The 18,459-nt window shown below is 43.9% G+C and overlaps 1 protein-coding gene across 8 annotated transcripts in view; it reads left to right on the forward strand.

The window, feature by feature from the left end:
- The first annotated feature begins 374 nt into the window (after window positions 1–374).
- The window catches only part of LOC144493581 (amine sulfotransferase-like), a 96,963-nt gene continuing 78,878 nt past the window's right edge, over window positions 375–18,459 (forward strand). For 2 of the 8 annotated variants that reach the window (XM_078212696.1, XM_078212697.1), the window contains exon 1: window positions 2,188–2,354. The gene's annotated coding sequence lies outside the window, so the exon portion shown is untranslated. Of the gene's footprint in view, window positions 417–1,763; window positions 1,878–2,152; window positions 2,355–18,459 lie in introns of those variants that run through there. The other 6 variants (XM_078212695.1, XM_078212701.1, XM_078212699.1 and 3 more) reach the window with 6 other exon arrangements.

Raw genomic sequence — 18,459 nt, forward strand, 5'->3', positions numbered from 1 at the left:
TTCTGGATTTGATGTTTTGCTGTGATCTTTGGATAATCTGTCAGGAGCTCTTGGGGGTGTAATTCTCTCCATCTAGTCAATAGGTCACAATCTGGTTAAAAAAATACCCTGTCAGGGAGAATGGCTTAGAAGTATGGCCATTAATTTGCCCATTAACTGAACCATTGATGTCACAATATGGCTGACATAAAACCCACTGTCCACCATATTGACTAAGATAGTTTGCATTATTTAAAATGTAGATTACTCAATTTAAATTAGGGTCCGGTGCTTCTCTCAGAATCTGTTAACAATTTTTGAATGACCCAGTGAATCATTTGCATGATTTGTTAATTAGTAGGTAGGCATTGGCAGTGACATTTCAAGAGATCATACATGACTTTTGATTGAGTTCTTTTACTGCTTCAGGCTGCTAGGTAAGTTCTGGGCTTTCTTTCATTTAACGTGCTTTATCATTCTGAAAAGTTGACTTTGTTTAAAGCGAACAAACCTTTGCAATTTTTTGGCAGCCTGAGAGAGTCTAGCAGAAGCTGTGTGCTTTTGGGGCAGCAGAGAAGAAGAGTTCAGAGAGCAGCAGCAGCTGCGAGAAGTGGGAGGAGGAAAGGCATTGGTTTGGAGACCATTGAGTGCAGCAGTTTTTTGATCACAACTGAGAATTAATAACATTCAATATTTCAGCATTAATTTACAGAGAAATAAAGAAACTGTCCTTAACAATGCTCTTGTTGCAACTGCTCCACATCGATATCTCTTGGAATTGCAAACTAACAGTAGTAGCAGTAAAAAACTCTGATTTGTCATACTGTAAGACACCCGAGGCGTATACTATCGGATACCCCCCTGACCTGTCAAGGCATGGAAAACATTGCTGCAGGATGGTCACAAGATGCTCAAGAAGCCAAAGCAGTTTTGGGTGCTCAAACCTCCATGGATCCTAGCCTTGACATACTATGTATCTGTATGTAACGGAGCAACAATGAAATGCAACTCATGAACACTGTGTGACAATCTTAGTTGAGGTTACTACTGAATGGGAAGATCCCACAATGGAACTGTTGCTCAAAATACCGGAACTTTTATTTGGTTTTAGAAAGCTTGGATGAACAAAGTCACAGGATTACCAATTAGCTTTTAACAACAACCAAAATATTAAACGTGGAAAGTTTGACTGTCATACAATAATCTTATTGTCATACAATAAAACAATGAAATGAAATAAATGATCTTGCTGATGTGCTTATTAGTGAGAGATTATGACAGAAACTGCCACTGGCATCACAGGACCTGCTCAGGATTTGGTTGAAGATCCTGCATTGCACTGCACAAATATACTCCCAACCATTAAACCCCTCGAAGTGCTGTTAAATCCAAGACTCCTAGTTACAGCAAGGTCAGAAGCATCTTTCCTCCTACCTCCAGGGCCACTCTGATGAAAATTCAGCATCCTGTAGAACAATATTATTGGAGTATAACACCTCCCATTCACATAAACCCTTCTAGTGGTCATAGGCAATGCTACCTGAGAGTTGATTGCAGTTTTTTTAAAAAATCAATAAAGCTATGAGTGAACTTTTAAACCAGCTCTTGTGTTTTGTGTCTTGGCGTGAATCCATTGGAACTGGCTAAAAGCCAAAAGAAACAACAGGGAGAACTCGGCAACTGTGTATGGAAATAAATTGAAGAGACAAGTCATTTGAAGGTAAATGTATTCATAATTTTCCATGAAATGGTTCAGGCGGTTGTTTTTTTTCCCCCGTTGCCAGTTACGCTAGAGCAAATTGAAATTCTAAAACAAAAATGAAAGATATTCAGCATCTGCGGAGAGAGAAACCGAGTCAGCACTTCAAGGGTGGCGCCCATCGTCAGAATAGAAAACGGTGAGTATTTCTGATTTACAGTATCCGCGATTGTTCTTTTAGCCTTTGCATTAATGGAATCACAGTATGAACCTTCCCCCTCAAACCAAAATGTTGCAATGACTCGCGGAGACATACCCAGGAAGTCAGGTTCTCTATCTCCATTATCCATCTGTGCTGGCTGAGGTGATGACAGGTTCCTTGTTTTTGCAAAGATGTGTAAAATATGTGGTTAACTTGCCAAGGTGTGCCAGGCAGATTAGATTTTACATCTGATTAGCGCCACTTGCCAAGATACCACCAAGCATATTGTGCAGACTCGAGCACACTTGCCTTAGTGAGTTCTACAACCAAGATAGTGGAGTGAACAGTTACACAGAGGTGTCTCCTGAGAGAAGTTCCGGGGAAAGGGCGTTCTTGCGAGTTTCTGTTCATAGCGCCTGTTCGCGAGGAGGATCTTAAAATTAAGCTGGTTTCTTTAGTCACGGCAACTGATAGGTATGTGTATGCATTTATCTTGTTTCTTAATTCACTGAGAAACCTAAAGAATGTGTGTTGGCGGGAGGGGGAATCTCACTGTCATTCAGCTTGCCCCAACATTAACTGTTGTGGATAAGGCTTTTTGAAGTGTTATGGAAACGCGACAGGTTCATTCAGGTCATTAGATTCAGAGATGGGTGAGTGGCTTCACACCTATGTCGAGCAATCAAGTGCCCAAAGCTTCCATGTTCGGAGCATGAATTCCACCTCCTCCCTTACCCCTCCATCTCCATTGACAGTCTTATTTCTACCCCATCAATATCAACAAGCACTCTTAATTGCCCCCCTCCGGGTGCAGATGACCTGTTATTGCACGATTCACTGGACAAGGATCTAATGAGGTTGAGGAAGTAATTAATTTCAGTAAAGAGTATGGAGAAATTCAAAAGCTAACAGATCTCCAGAAGCTGATGACCCACACCTTCTGGTGTTAAACAAGGTGGCTGCCAAGATAATGGATACGCTAGCTTGAACTAGAATTTATTAGATTGTACAATGGCTTCACTGACAGGCTACAGTTAATCAAGCTGATCTGAGTGGAGAAGTCATCATCGATGGGTAGTCAAAACTCCACAATATTGTGGTGGAATTCCAAACTGCAGATGGCTCATGATTTGCTGACCAATCCACTTCCTGCAGGTCAAGTCACTGAAGTAGCTCGGAATCTAATGTTTAGGACATCGCACCAGAGGAGTGGTTTCCAACTTTTAATATGTCACCGCACAACTGCACAAGAGAACTTGGAAAATCGCTGATTCAATAGAATCAACGCAGCTTATGAAATACAATCAGACAAACCTATTTGAGTTTTTGAGCAGGGTACATAAAGAAGAACCAATGCATGTAACATAGTTAGATTTTCAAAAGGTGTCACTGTATCCCCACGCAAGAGGTTATTGCAAAAAAATTAGAGTTAATTTAATTGTGGGTTGAAAGTGAACAGTTTTGAAAATTGTTTAACCAATAAAGGAATGGAATTTAAGACAGTTGCTCCAAGGAAGTATTTCTTTGTACAAATTTAATGTCTGATAAAGACACATTGAGAAAAGAAACAAGGAAATGGTAGCATTAAAGCAAAATCCCACAGATGCTGGAAATTTAAATTAAAAACAGAAAATGTTGGAAGTAATTCTGAAGTAGCCCATATTGGACTCAAACATTAATTTGGTTCTCCTCCCCACAGATGCTGTCAGACCAGCTGAGTTTTACCAGCATTTACTGTTCGGAGTGGCACAGTGATTAGCACTACTGCCTCACAGTGGCAGGGACCCGGGTTCGGATTCCTGGCTTGGGTCACTGTCTGTGTAGAGTTTGCACGTTCTCCCCGTGTCTGTGTGGGTTTTTTCCGTATGCTCCGGTTTCCTCCCACAGTCTGAAAGATGTGCTGGTTAGGGTGTATTGACCTGAACAGGTGCCAGAGTGTGGTGACTAGGGGGATTTCACAGTAACTTCATTGTGGTGTTAATTGCTGCCTGACTTGTGACTAATAAATAAACTTTTAACTTCTGTTTTTATTATATACTGTACTGTTGTAACATTTGAGTTGAACTCCATAAGAAAGTGAGCCGATAGGTGTAATAATGGGTTATTTTCAGGATGGCAGGCTCTAGTTAGTGGGGTACTTGGTCCTTTAGTTATGTATTATTTTTATCAATGATTTAGAGGAGTTATAGCACATGGAATAAAAGGGACAGTAGCAACATGGACACAGAATTGGTTGAGTGACAGGAAACAGAAGAGTAGTGGTTAATGGAGGTTTTTCATGCTGGAGGAATGTTTGAACAAAGAACAAAGAATAATACAGCACAGGAACAGGCCCTTCGGCCCTCCAAGCCTGTGTCGCTCATGTGCCCACTGGACTATTCTTTTGTATCCCTCTATTCCCAGTCTGTTCATGTGGCTATCTAAACAAGTCTTAAACGATCCCAGCGTGTCCGCATCAATCACCTTGCTTGGCAGTGCATTCCAGGCTCCCACCACCCTCTGTGTAAAATACATCCCCCTGACATCTGTGTTGAACCTTGCCCCCCTCACCTTGAACCCGTGACCCCTTGTGTTCATCACCTCCGACCTGGGAAAAAGCTTCCCACTGTTCACCCTATCTATGCCCTTCATAATTTTATACACCTCTATTTGGTCGCCCCTCATCCTCCATCTTTCCAGGGAGAACAACCCCAGTTTACCCAATCTCTCCTCATAGCTAAGACCCTCCATACCAGGCAACATCCTGGTAAACCTTCTCTGTACTCTCTCCAAAGCCTCCACGTCCTTCTGGTAGTGTGGCGACCAGAACTGGACACAGTATTCCAAATGTGGCCTAACCAACGTTCTATACAGCTGCAACATCATATGCCAACTTTTATATTCTATGCCCCGTCCAATAAAGGCAAGCATGCCATATGCCTTCTTGACCACCCTCTCCACCTGTGCTGCCACCTTTAAGGATCTGTGGACTTGTACACCCAGGTCCCTCTGTGTGTCTATACTCCTGATGGTTCTGCCATTTATTGTATAGCTCCCCCTTACATTAGATCTACCGAAATGCATCACTTCGCATTTATCTGGATTAAATTCCATCTGCCATTTCTCCGCCCAATGTTCCAACCCATCTATATCCGGCTGTATTTTCTGACAATGTTCATCACTATCTGCAACTCCAGCAATCTTCGTGTTGTCCGCGAACTTACTGATCACACCAGTTACATCTTCCTCCAAATCATTTATATATATAACAAACAGCAGAGGTCCCAGTACAGAGCCCTGTGGAACACCACTAGTCACAGACCTCCAACCAGAAAAAGACCCCTCCACTGCTACCCTTTGTCTTCTATGGCTAAGCCAGTTCTCCACCCATCTAGCTAGCTCACCTTTTATCCCGTGAGATTTAAGCTTTTGCACCAGCTTGCCATGAGGGACCTTGTCAAACGCTTTACTAAAATCCATATAGACAACATCCACGGCCCTTCCCTCGTCAATCGTTTTTGCCAACTCCTCAAAAAATTCAACCAAATTTGTGAGGCATGACCTCCTTCGTACAAAACCATGCTGTCTATCGCTAATGAGATTATTCAGTTCTAAATGCGCATATATCCTATCTCTAAGAATCTTTTCCAACAACTTTCCTACCACGGACGTCAAGCTCACCGGCCTATAATTACCCGGGTTATCCTTGCTACCCTTCTTAAATAACAGGACCACATTTGCTATCCTCCAATCCTCTGGGACCTCACCTGTGTCCAGTGAAGAGACAAAGATTTCTGTTAGAGGCCCAGCAATTGCATCTCTCGCCTCCCTGAGGAGTCTAGGATAGATGCCATCTGGCCCTGGGGATTTGTCTGTCTTAATGTTTCCTAAAAAACCTAACACTTCCTCCCTTGTAATTGAAATTTTTTCTAACGGGTCAACACATCTCTCTGAGACAATACCAGTCAACATGTCCCTCTCCTTTGTGAGTACTGATGCATAGTATTCATTTAGGATCTCATCTACTTCCTTTGGTTCTAAGCATAATTCCCCTCCTTTGTCCGAGAGGTCTGATTCTTTCCCTAACAACCCTCTTGTTCCTAACGTATGTATAAAATGCCTTAGGATTCTCCTTAATCCTGTCTGCCAAGGACATTTCGTGACCCCTTTTTGCCCTTCTAAGTCCCTGTTTGAGTTCTTTTCTACTTTCTCTGTATTCCTCCAGTGCTCCATCTGTTTTTAGCTGCCTGGACCTCATGTATGCCTCTTTTTTCTTTTTGATTAGACCCACAATTTCACTGGTTATCCACGGCTCTTGAATCCTACCTTTCCTATCCTTCCTCTTTACAGGCACATGCCTGTCCTGCAGTCCTAGCAAGGGCTCCTTAAAAGACTCCTACATGCCAGATGTGGATTTACCCTCGAACAGCCTCTCCCAATCAACAGCCACCAAATCCTGCCTAATCCGACTGTAGTTAGCCTTCCCCCAATTCAGTACCTTACCCATAGGACAACACTCATCTTTTTCCATTATTATCCTAAAGTTTACAGAATTGTGGTCACTATTTGCCACATGTTCCCCTACTGCAACTTTGATGACCTGACCGGGCTCATTCCCCAGTACTAGGTCCAATATAGCCCCCTCTCTAGTTGGACTGTCAACATATTGTTCCAAAGAACCTTCCTGTACGCATTTTATAAATTCTTCCCCGTCCAGGCCCCCAGCTCTAAGCGATTTCCAGTCTCTACAAGGGAAATTAAAGTCTCCCACTACAACAGCCCTATTTTTTCTGCACCTGTCCAGAATCTCCTTGCATGTCCGTTCTTCAACTTCCCGTGGGCTGTTGGGAGGCCTGTAGTATACCCCCAGCATAGTGACTGCGCCCTTCCTGTTTCTGAGCTCCACCCACAGTGACTCGTTATCTGACCCTTCCATATTGTCCACCCTCTGTACCGCTGTAATATGCTCCCTAACCAGCACTAACTCCCCCACCTCTCCTCGCCCCTCCTCTGTCTCGCCTAAAACACTTATACACCAGAATATTCAGCTGCCAGTCCTGTCCTTCTTTTAACCAAGTCTCCGTCACTGCAACCACATCCAAGTTCCGCGCAAGCATTAAGGCTCTAAGATTGTCTGTCTTGCCCGTGACGCTCCTTGCATTGAAGCAGATGCACTCCAGACCTCCAGGTCCACTGAGGTCATCCTCCCCCAGAATGCTCTTCCTCTTAGGTAGCCTTGTCTTGGCCCCAACCTCGTCCCCAGCCTCTATGCTTATTGACCTATTGTTCTGATCCCCACCCCCCTGCCACATTAGCTTAAACCCACCCGAACCACACTAACAAAACTCCCAGCTAGGATATTCGTGCCCCTCCAGTTTAGGTATAACCCGTCCTTCTTGTACAGGTGCCATCCTCTCTTGAAGACTTCCCAGTGATCCACGAATTCGAAACCCTCCCTCCTGCACCAGTCCTTTAGCCACGCGTTCAGCTGTGCAGTCTCCCTGTTCCTAGCCTCACTAGCTTGTGGCACTGGGAGTAGTCCAGAGATCGCTACCCTAGAGGCCCTGCTTTTTAGCCTACTACCCAACTCCCTGAATTGCTCTCGCAGGACCTCCCTGCTCTTTCTGCCTACGTCATTTGCACCAATGTGGACAATGACGTCTGTCTGGTTACCCGCCTTTTTTAGGATGCTTCCTACCCGCTCAGAGACATCCAGGATCCCGGCACCAGGGAGGCAGACTACCATCCTGGAGTCTCGTTCACGCCCACAGAACCGCCTGTCTGTGCCTCTAACCATTTCATCCCCCACTACTATTGCTCTCCTGGTTCCTCTCTTTCCCTTCTGAGCCACAGAGCCCGATTCCATGCCAGTGACCTGGTCACCGTGACTTACCCCTGGAGGGTCAACCACTGGGGTAGTCTCTGGTACGTGACCTTTATCCTTCCTCCCGTGGCCCTGGTGTGACGACCTGCCTGTAACTTCTATCTATTAAATTCTCATTTTCCCTGACTAGACTAAGGTCATCGAGCCGCAGCTCCAGTTCCCTAACGTGGTCTCTCAGGAGCTGTAGTTTGATGCACCTGGCGCAGATATGGACTTCCGGGAGGCTCGGCGACTCCATGAACTCCCACATCCGACACCGACAGCAACAAACTGGCCTCCCACTCATAATTACCCCTTACTTTAAATTACTGGATGAACGAAGAACAGTGCCTACCCTGCCTCTGCCTGTTTACGCCGAAGCCCGATGAGCCAAAGCCCTTTAGCTCTCACTCTGCTCCCTGCTCACTCCGCTACTCGCTAACGACGCTGCCCGCTGGATAGTGCGGCCTGCCTTTTAAACCTCCCGTGCACTTAAAAAAAAACAAATTTTCTTCCCAGGTCACCCTGCGCCCGGCATACTTCCACTTTTCCCTTAAAGTTAGTAACAAAGAAACCCCGCGAAAAGGTAAGTAATAAAAGTCGATCCCTTACCCTTTCTACTGTGGTCTCAAATCGCTCCTCTCAGCCTTGCTCCGGTCGAACAATGAGAGTAGTGGAGCTTATTTTTAGTTCATTCAAGGGATGTGGGCATTGCTGGCCCGTCCCTAATTCCTCTTGAGGAGGTGGTGCTGAGTTGTTTTCTGGAACTGCTGCAGTCTCTGTAGTGTACCACCCACCATGCTGTTAGGGAGGGAATTCCAGGAGTTTGGCCCAGTGACACTGAAGGAACGGCGATATATTTCCAAGTCAGGATGGTGAGTGGCTTGAAGAGGAACTTCCAGGTCTTGGTGTTCCCATATGTCTGCTGCCCTTGTCCTAGATGGAAATGATCATGGCTTTGTAAGGTGCTGTCTAAAGAGCTGTGGTGAGTTCCTGCACACATCTTGTAGGTGGTACACACTGCTGCCACTATGCGTTGGTGGTGTAGGGTTGGGCTGCCAATCAAACTAGCTGCTCTGTTTTTACGTTTATTTATTAGTGTCACAAGTCGGCTTACATTAACACAGCAATGAAGTTACTGTTAAAAAGCCCTAGTCGCCACACTCTGGTGCCTGTTCAGATACACTGAGGGAGAATTTAACATGGCCAATGCATCTAACCTGCACATCTTTTGGACTGTGGGAGGAAACTGAAGCACTCGGAGGAAATCCAATGCAGACACTGGGAGAACGTGCAGACTAAGACGACAGGAACATCAGATCTAGGAGCAGGAGTAGGCCATCTGGCCCCTCGAGCCTGCTCCACCATTCAATAAGATCATGGCTGATCTTTTTATGGACTCAGCTCCACTTACCGCCCACTCACCATAACCCTTAATTCCTTTGCTGTTCAAAAATGTATCTATCCTTGCCTTAAAAACATTCAATGAGATAGCCTCAACTGCTTTACTGAGCAGGGAATTCCACAGATTCACAACCTTTTGTGTGAAGAAGTTCCTCTTCAACTCAGTCCTAAACTGGCCCTTATTTTGAGGCCATGCCCCCTAGTTCTAGTTTCACCCGCCAGTTGAAACCAACTTCCCTGCTTCTATCGTATCTATTCCCTTCATAATCTTATATATTTCTATAAGATATCCCCTCATTCTTTTGAATTCCAATGAGTATAGCCCCAGTCTACTCAGTCTCTCCTCCATAAGCCAACCCCCTCAACTCCGGAATCAACCGAATGAATCTCCTCTGCACCCCTCCAGTGCCAGTATATCCTTTCTCAAGTAAGGAGACCAAAGCTGTACACAGTACTCCAGGTGTGGCCTCACCAGCACCTTATACAGCTGCAACATAATCTCGCTGTTTTTAAACCCCATCCCTCCAGCAATGAAGGACAAAATTCCATTTGCCTTCTTAATTACCTGCTACACCTTCAAACCAACTCCTTGTGATTCTTGCACGAGGACACCCAGGTCCCTTTGCACAGCAGCATGCTGCAATTTTTTTACCATTTAAATAATAGTCCATTTTGCTGTTATTCCTACCAAAATGGATGACCTCACATTTACCAACATTGTACTCCATCTGCCAGACCCTCACCCACTCACTTAGATTATCTATATCCCTTTGCAGACTTTCAGCATCCTCTGCATTCTTTGCTCTGCCACTCATCTTAGTATCATCTGCGAATTGTGACACACTACACTTGGTCCCCAACTCCAAATCATCTATGTAAATCGTAAACAATTGCAGTCCCAACGTTGATCCCTGAGGCACACCACTAGTCACTGATCGCCAAGCAGAAAAACACCCATTTACCCCCACTCTTTGCTTTCTGTTAGTTAACCAATCCTCAATCCATGCTAATACATTACCCGTAACACCATGCACCTTTATCTTATGCAGTCTTTCGTGCAGCACCTTGTCAAATGCCTTCTGAAAATCCAGATGTACCACATCCACAGGTTCCCCATTGTCCATTGCACATGTAATGTTCTCAAAGAATTCCACCAAATTAGTCAAACATGGCCTGCCCTTCATGAACCCATGCTGTATCTTCCCAATGGGACAATTTATATCCAGATGTCTCGTTATTTCTTCCTTGATGATATCATAGAATCATAGAATCCTACAGTGCAGAAAGAGGCCATTTGGCCCATCGAGTCTGCACCAACCACAATCCCACCCAGGCCCTATCCACATATCCCTACATATTTACCCACTAACCCCTCTAACCTATGCATCCCGGGACACTAAGGGGCAATTTAGAATGGCCAATCAACCTAGCCCGCACATCTTTGGACTGTGGGAGGAACCCGGAGGAAACCCATGCAGACACAGGGAAAATGTGCAAACTCCACACAGACAGCGACCCAAGCTGGGATTCGAAAGGAAAAGGTGGTGGAGTTATATTGTTGATTAAAGAAGATATTGAGGAAAGATATTAGAACAGATGATATAGAATCTGTAAAAGCCAAGGGGCAAAAAACATTGATAGAGTGGTCAAGACCACCAAAGTGGTAATGTTGGAAATATCATTGAACAGGAAATCAGAGCTACATGTGATAAAGTAACAACTGTGATTATGGGTGACTTTAATTTGCATATAGATTGGGTGAATTAAATTCATCACAGTACAATAGAGGGAGAATATCTGGAGTGTATACGGGGTGGTTTTCTGAACCAATATGTTGAGGAACCAACAAGGGAACAGGGCATCTTGGACTGGGTGTTGTAAAATTAGAAAGGATTAGTTGGCATTCTAGTTGTGAGAGAGCCTTGGAAATGAGTTACCACAATATAATAGAATTATTTATCAAGGTGGATAATGTAGTTGATTCTGAGACCAGGGTCCTGAATCTCAATAAAGGTAACTATGATGGTATGAGGCATGAGTTGACAATGAAGGACGGGAAACATTACTGAAATGAAGGACAGTAGACAGGCAATGGCAGGAAATCAAGGAACAAATAGGTGAATAAGTTGTTTATTCCTATTTGGCACAAGAGTGGAAAGGGAACTGTAGTTAAACCATGACTTATAAGGGAAATTAGAGATAGCATTAGATTCAAAGAAGCATACAAATTGTTAATAAAAAGCAACAGACCTGAGGATTGGGAACAGTTTAAGAAAGGGAAATCATGCTTGACAAATCTACTGGAATTCTTTACAAATGTAACTTGTGGAGTTGACCAGGAAGAACCAGCGAATGTGGTTTATTTAGACTTTCAGAAGGCTTTTGACAAAGTCTCACATAGCAGATTACTATGCAAAGCTAAAGCACTGGTTTGTTGGTAGTGTCTTGAGATGAATAGAAAGTTAGTCAGCAGCCAGGAAGCAAAGAGTTGGAATAAATGGGTCTTATTCCAATTGGCAGGCTGTGACTAGTGGGGTACTGCATGGATCTGTCCTAGGACCCCAACTGTTGATGTTCTAAATTAATGATTTGGATGAAGGAACTAAATATATTATCTCCAGATTTGCAGGTGATGCAAAGGTGAGTGGAAGAGTGGACAGGCTGAGTGGGTGGACGCATGCATGATAGGTGCAGTATAATGTGGATAAATGAGAGGTTATCCACTTTGGTAACAATAATAGGAAGGCAGATTATTATTTGAATGGGTGTAAATTGAAAGAGGTGGATACTTAGCGAGACCTTACTGTCCTTGCACATCAGTCGCTGAAAGTAAGCGTGCAGGTCCAGCAGACATTAAAGAAGGCAAATGGCATGTTGGCCTTCATAGCGAGAGGATTTGAGTATAGGGATAGGAATGTTTTGCTGTCATTGTACAGGGCATTGGTGAGGTCACACCTGGAGTATTGTGTGCAGTTTTGGTGTCCTTATCTGAGGAAGGGTGTCCTTGCTATCGAGGGAGTGCAGCGATGGTTTGCCAGGCTGATTCCTGGAATGGCAGGTCTGTCATATGAGGAGAGACTAAATCGGTTCGGATTATATTCATTGGAGTTTAGAAGAGTGAGAGGAGATCTCACAGAAACTTATAAAATTCTAACAGGATAAGACGGTAGATTCAGAAAGAATGTTCCCGATGGTGGGGAAGTCCAGAACGAGGGGTGAAAGTTTGAGGATAAGGGGACTGAGGTGAGGAGAAATTTCTTCACCAGAGAGTGGTGAATCTGTGGAATTCACGACCATGGAAAGTAGTAAAAGCCAAAATGTTGTGTGATTTCAAGAAAGAATTAGATATGGCTAAAGGGATCAAGCGATTTGGAGGAAGGCGGGATTAGGGTATTGAATTTGATGATTGGCCATGATCATAATGAATGGCGGAGCAGTCTCGAAGTGTCAAATGGCCTACTCTTGCTTCTATTTTTTGTTTTATAATATATGTTATGTATAACACAACCCATACTGAACCCAAGACAGGTACATCTCGCAGCAACCAACAAAAGGTAAAAAATTTAATGTAAAATTGAATCAGTGAATTAAGCCTCAGCTTTGCTGTGGCAGGAAAATTCAGCCCTTAACTTCAAATCCTTCCTGCTTGGATTTTCTCTCAGATCGTATATTTATATAAATTTATCTTGTGATCAAATATTGGCTTACAGCAAACAAGACTATCTAGTAATTGTGTAATACATGATTTTGATAGATCCCTTTTATGAACCTGGGGGGGGCAGGGCAAAGATTGTGCATTATGTACAGCACAATTGTCAGCCATTTACAAAAAAATGAGTTACAACTTTGTTACGCACAAGAGTAAATAAAATGAGTGCAATTTAAAAACATGTATAGATTTGCAGAGGGAATCATTTCTCAAGAAGTGGCTTGTTGACATATATCTCTGATATTTGCTGTTTTCTCTGTGACGTACTATGGTGACACTGGCCCGAGTTTTGCCTTGGTTTTGATGGGGAAGAGTTAATATTCACTGTCATGAGCCACCACAACATCAATGTAGCTTGAGCAAATTAAACAGGAATCCTCAAGTTGCGATCTACCAGTCACTGTTCTATCACAGGCTGAGTTGTGAACCATCCCCACTCCCTCCCCCTCCCTGCGGAACGCGAACTTGTCGTTTTTCACTCTCACATCACTGTTAGAAACAGCATAAAAGGTTACAACTTGTTCAATCAAGTGTAACTGAGTTGTGTACAGTGATCTAAATAGTAAATATATCTGAATAATAGATCTGACCTTGGAAAAAACATAGTTTCATATTTGAGTGTTGCCTAATGTCTCCATTATGATTACTTGCTGGATTTTAATTCTCTAATATTTTAAGAGAAGGTTTTCCAGGTTCTATCTTCACCCTATTTGCATGTCCCAATCATTGTTATTCTCTGTGTAAAACTTTGTGATTTGATTTTAGTGCTTTTCATTTCCCGGGTGGATATCTGAAAATCTTTATTATAGAATCATAAAATCGTAGAATCCCTACAGTGCAGAAGGAGGCCATTTGGCCCATCAAGTCTGCACCGACCACAAACCCAACCACGCCCTATCCCCATAATCCCTATTTATCCTTGCTTGCCCCCCTGACACGAAGGGGTCATTTAGCATGTTCAATCAACCTAACCAGCACATCTTTGGACTGAATGTAATTGGTCATTTGGACAACTTGATGACACCACTGCAGCTCTCATTGATTCCCATTAAAGAACACTAAATGAGTTTGAAATCGAGAGGGTTCTCATCATCGATATTGTTAGATCTCTCAGCAGGGCTTTCTTTGAGGTCAGCAGCATGAGCCCTTATTTCACACTGGTTAATCCAGTTTGTTAAGTTTGTGTGGCTTCAGTTATTCTATTCCTAGGGACAGCACCTTCCTGAACTGAACAATGAATCGCAGCCGCAAATATGCTGCAGTGTATAATTGTTCTCCCCACATGGTTTGCTGGAAAGAATTGGCAAATCACAGAAACAGCTGAAATACCTTATTTAAATATTTTAATGGCCTAATTGTTTAGTTTAAGTAGGAACTTGGAAACAAGGGTTATCTTGAAATTGGGCATTCTCAATTGCGACTAGACATGGTTGCAAAGAAGTTCTAATTGCAACATCCTGCACTGCCAACACTCTTCCCCCCACCCCTCACCTCCCAAAATTCAGGCACTAGAAGTATTGGAGTCAATCTTATTTTGTATTCATTACTCCTGCAAAGAGCCACCTCCAGTAAATTATTTCTGTGCATCTCCAGCAGTGTCAGTGTCAGATCAATTTACATATGCAAAGAGCATTCCTCTGTTGGTTTTAGGATCCACCTAGAAAATGTATATTAAACTATAGGGGATATAGAATCCTATCGTGCAGAAGGAGGCCATTCAGCCCATTGAATCGGCACCAACCATAATCCCACCCAGGTTCTATCCCCATAACCCCATGCATTTACCCTAGCTAGTCCCCCGACACACTAAAGGACAATTTAGCATGGCCAATCCACCTAATCTTTAAATCTTTGGACTGTGGCAGGAAACTGGAGCACCTGGAGGAAACCCACATGGACACGGGGAGAATGTGCAAACTCCACACAGACACTGACCTAAGCCAGGAATCGAACCCGGGTCCCTGGCGCTGTGAGGCAGCAGTGCTAACCACTGTGTCACCGTGCCGCCCCACATGCGCTGTGGAAGCTCTGACTAGATTTTATCAGATTCTAAAGTGGTCTAAATAGTGGTGCTTAAAGGTACCACTGGAGGTTGCCAAAGATGTTAGAAACAATTTTTTATACTTCCTCCTGTGAAGCATCGAGGAACAGGAGCGCTATTCCCAACTTCAGAGCTTTGACAAAGGTTCATCTGGACTCGAAACGTCAGCTTTTTTCTCTCCTTACAGATGCTGCCAGACCTGCTGAGATTTTCCAGCATTTTCTCTTTTGGTTTCAGATTTCAGCATCTGCAGAAATTTGCTTTTATTGATAACATAACTTTGGGCTGCTGCCAACTATTTTCAACACTCCTGAATCTTCTCTGTGTCAAAGCTTACAATGTTTGCTGAATGAAAATCCTGAGTTTCCATTCTCTTGCCCACGAGTGGAAGAAAAATCTTTTTGTGTTAATCCTCAGTAAGGTCCCCAGGTTACACCATGACTGGCTGCTCTCCTCTCTACACCACTCTTACTCACCACATTGTTGCTGTTACTCCTGGCTTCACAGGAGATGCTGTGTCTACTGTGCAGAGGGACCTGGGGGTCCTTGTGCATGAATCGCAAAAACTCAGTTTGCAGGTGCAGCAGGTGATCAAGAAGGCAAATGAAATGTTGGCCTTTATCGCGAAGGGGATGGAGTATAAAAGCGGGGAAGTCTTGCTGCAATTGTACAAGGTACTGGTGAGGCCGCAACTAGAGTACTGTGTGCAATTTTGGTCCCCTTATTTGCGGAAGGATATATTGGCCTTGGAGGGAGTACAGAGAAGGTTCACCAGGTTGATACCAGAGATGAGGGGGTTAGCTTATGAGGAGAGATTGAGTAGATTGGGCCTGTACTCGTTGTAGTTTAGAAGGCTGAGGGGAGATCTTATAGAGACATACAAGATAATGGACGGGCTAGACAGGGTAGAGGCGGAGAGATTCTTTCCACTTAGAAAGGAAACAAGAACTAGAGGACACAGCCTCAAAATAAGGGGGAGTCAGTTTAGGACAGAGTTGAGGAGGAACTTCTTCTCTCAGAGGGTAGTGAATCTCTGGAAGTCCCTGCCCATTGAAACAGTGGAGGCTACCTCATAAATATGTTTAAGTCACAGGTAGATAGATTTCTGATCAATAAGAGAATTAAGGGTTATGGGGAGCGGGCGGGTAAGTGGAACTAAACCACTATCAGATCAGCCATGATCTTATTGAATGGCGGGGCAGGCTCAAGGGGCTAGATGGCCTACTCCTGCTCCTATTTCTTATGTTCTTATGTTCTCATGCCAACACTATGACTCTCCCCCAGTCCCTAGTCTCCTTCACTCCTGAACTGGGTGCTAATTCATAATGTCTTTTTGTTGCGGATTCGATGGACCGAATGGCCTCCTTCTAACTGTAGGGATTCTATAAGAGAAATGGAGTGGATTAGGGAAATGCTTCGCAAGTTCAGGGCCTTGGGAGAGGAAGACACAGGAGCGATTACAATTGGGAATGCCCAAGAAGCTATAAGGGTTCAATTTGACACCATGCTCTTGCTCATTCCATGTCAGAATTGTGCCAGAATCAGGCCTCCACAAGGATGTCCAAGGTGTACTCCTTGGGCAGCACGGTGGCACAGTGATTAGCATTGCTGCTTCACAGTGCCAGGGACCCGGGTTCGATTCCCGGCTCAGGTCACTGCCTGTGCGGAATCGGCACATTCTCCCCGTGTCTGCGTGGGTTTCCTCCAGTTGCTTCAGTTTCCTCCCACACTCCAAAGATGTGCAGGTTAGGTTGATTGGCTATGCTAAATTCTCCGTCAGTGTACCTGAACAGGCGCCGGAGTGTGGCGACTAAAAGATTTTCACAGTAAGTTCATTGCAGTGTTAATGTAAGCCTACTTGTGACTAATAAATAAACTTTAACTTTATTAAAAATCCTCAATATACTAGTTAAATAAGGTACATACAAGTGGAACAAGGGCCTGTTCCTGTGTTGTAATTGTCTTTGTTTTTTGTTCTTTGTTCTAAACCAACTCAGGTTTTCTGCCTGTTACTATAAAAGTGCTACTTACAAAATGTCACACCCAGCAATTTGAGTAAATAATTAATTGACATAGTTAATTAACAACATAAGAATCAGAAGTTCTAAAGGACATTAAGGGCATCATTGTTAAGCACTATTCACTCGATTGCCTTGCAGCAGTGCTTTTTAAAGGTCTCATCAACGCCAAACAGGTCAGTCGCCAATTCATTCCTTTAGGTTGTCGGTTAACCGAATGTAATTTTTGCCTATTTTATGCCTTCCGCAACTGATTTGTGAGCACTTCGTTACTGAAATAGATTGCTTTTGCCTGCTTTCATAATAACTATAGATGGGTACTCTGGTAGTCATGGATGGTCTCTGGGGCTGAAGGACGAAGGGAAAAGTGAAGAAGGCAGGAGACAGTAGACGATGGCAGAAAAGCAGCCTGACACAGCAGACTATACCCAGAGCAATCTTCAAAGGGTGCTTTATTTCTACCTTAACTTCAATGCCACATAATGTGTGAGGTGCTTTTTTTTGGTTTTGTTTATAGCCAATCCAATCAAAGTCCAATTCAAAGTCTCAGCAAGTGAGACATCCCAGATCCAAGCTGACAAGACAGGCTCACCACTTCTTGTTTTGGGCATGATCTACATAGAACATAGAACAGTACAGCACAGAACAGGCCCTTCGGCCCACGATGTTGTGCCGACCTTCATCTGAAACCAAGATCAAGCTATCCCACTCCCTACCATCCTGGTGTGCTCCATGTGCCTATCCAATAACCGCTTAAATGTTCCTAAAGTGTCTGACTCCACTATCACTGCAGGCAGTCCATTCCACACCCCAACCACTCTCTGCGTGAAGAACCTACCTCTGATATCCTTCCTATATCTCCCACCATGAACCCTATAGTTATGCCCCCTCGTAATAGCTCCATCCACCTGAGGAAATAGTCTTTGAACGTTCACTCGATCTATCCCCTTCATCATTTTATAAACCTCTATTAAGTCTCCCCTCAATCTCCTCCGCTCCAGAGAGAACAGCCCCAGCTCCCTCAACCTTTCCTCATAAGACCGACACTCCAAACCAGGCAGCATCCTGGTAAATCTCCTCTGCACTCTTTCCAGCGCTTCCACATCCTTCTTATAGTGAGGTGACCAGAACTGCACGCAATATTCCAAATGCGGTCTCACCAAGGTCCTGTACAGTTGCAGCATAACCCCACGGCTCTTAAACTCCAACCCCCTGTTAATAAAAGCTAACACACTATATGCCTTCTTCACAGCTCTATCCACTTGAGTGGCAACCTTTAGAGATCTGTGGATATGGACCCCAAGATCTCTCTGTTCCTCCACAGTCTTCAGAACCCTACCTTTGACCCTGTAATCCACATTTAAATTAGTCCTACCAAAATGAATCACCTCACATTTATCAGGGTTAAACTCCATTTGCCATTTTTCAGCCCAGCTTTGCATCCTATCTATGTCTCTTTGCAGCCTACAACACCCCTCCACCTCATCCACTACTCCACCAATCTTGGTGTCATCAGCAAATTTACTGATCCACCCTTCAGCCCCCTCCTCTAAGTCATTAATAAA

Source organism: Mustelus asterias, chromosome 5, assembly GCF_964213995.1.
Source record: "Mustelus asterias chromosome 5, sMusAst1.hap1.1, whole genome shotgun sequence".
Classification (NCBI taxonomy): Eukaryota; Metazoa; Chordata; class Chondrichthyes; order Carcharhiniformes; family Triakidae; genus Mustelus; species Mustelus asterias.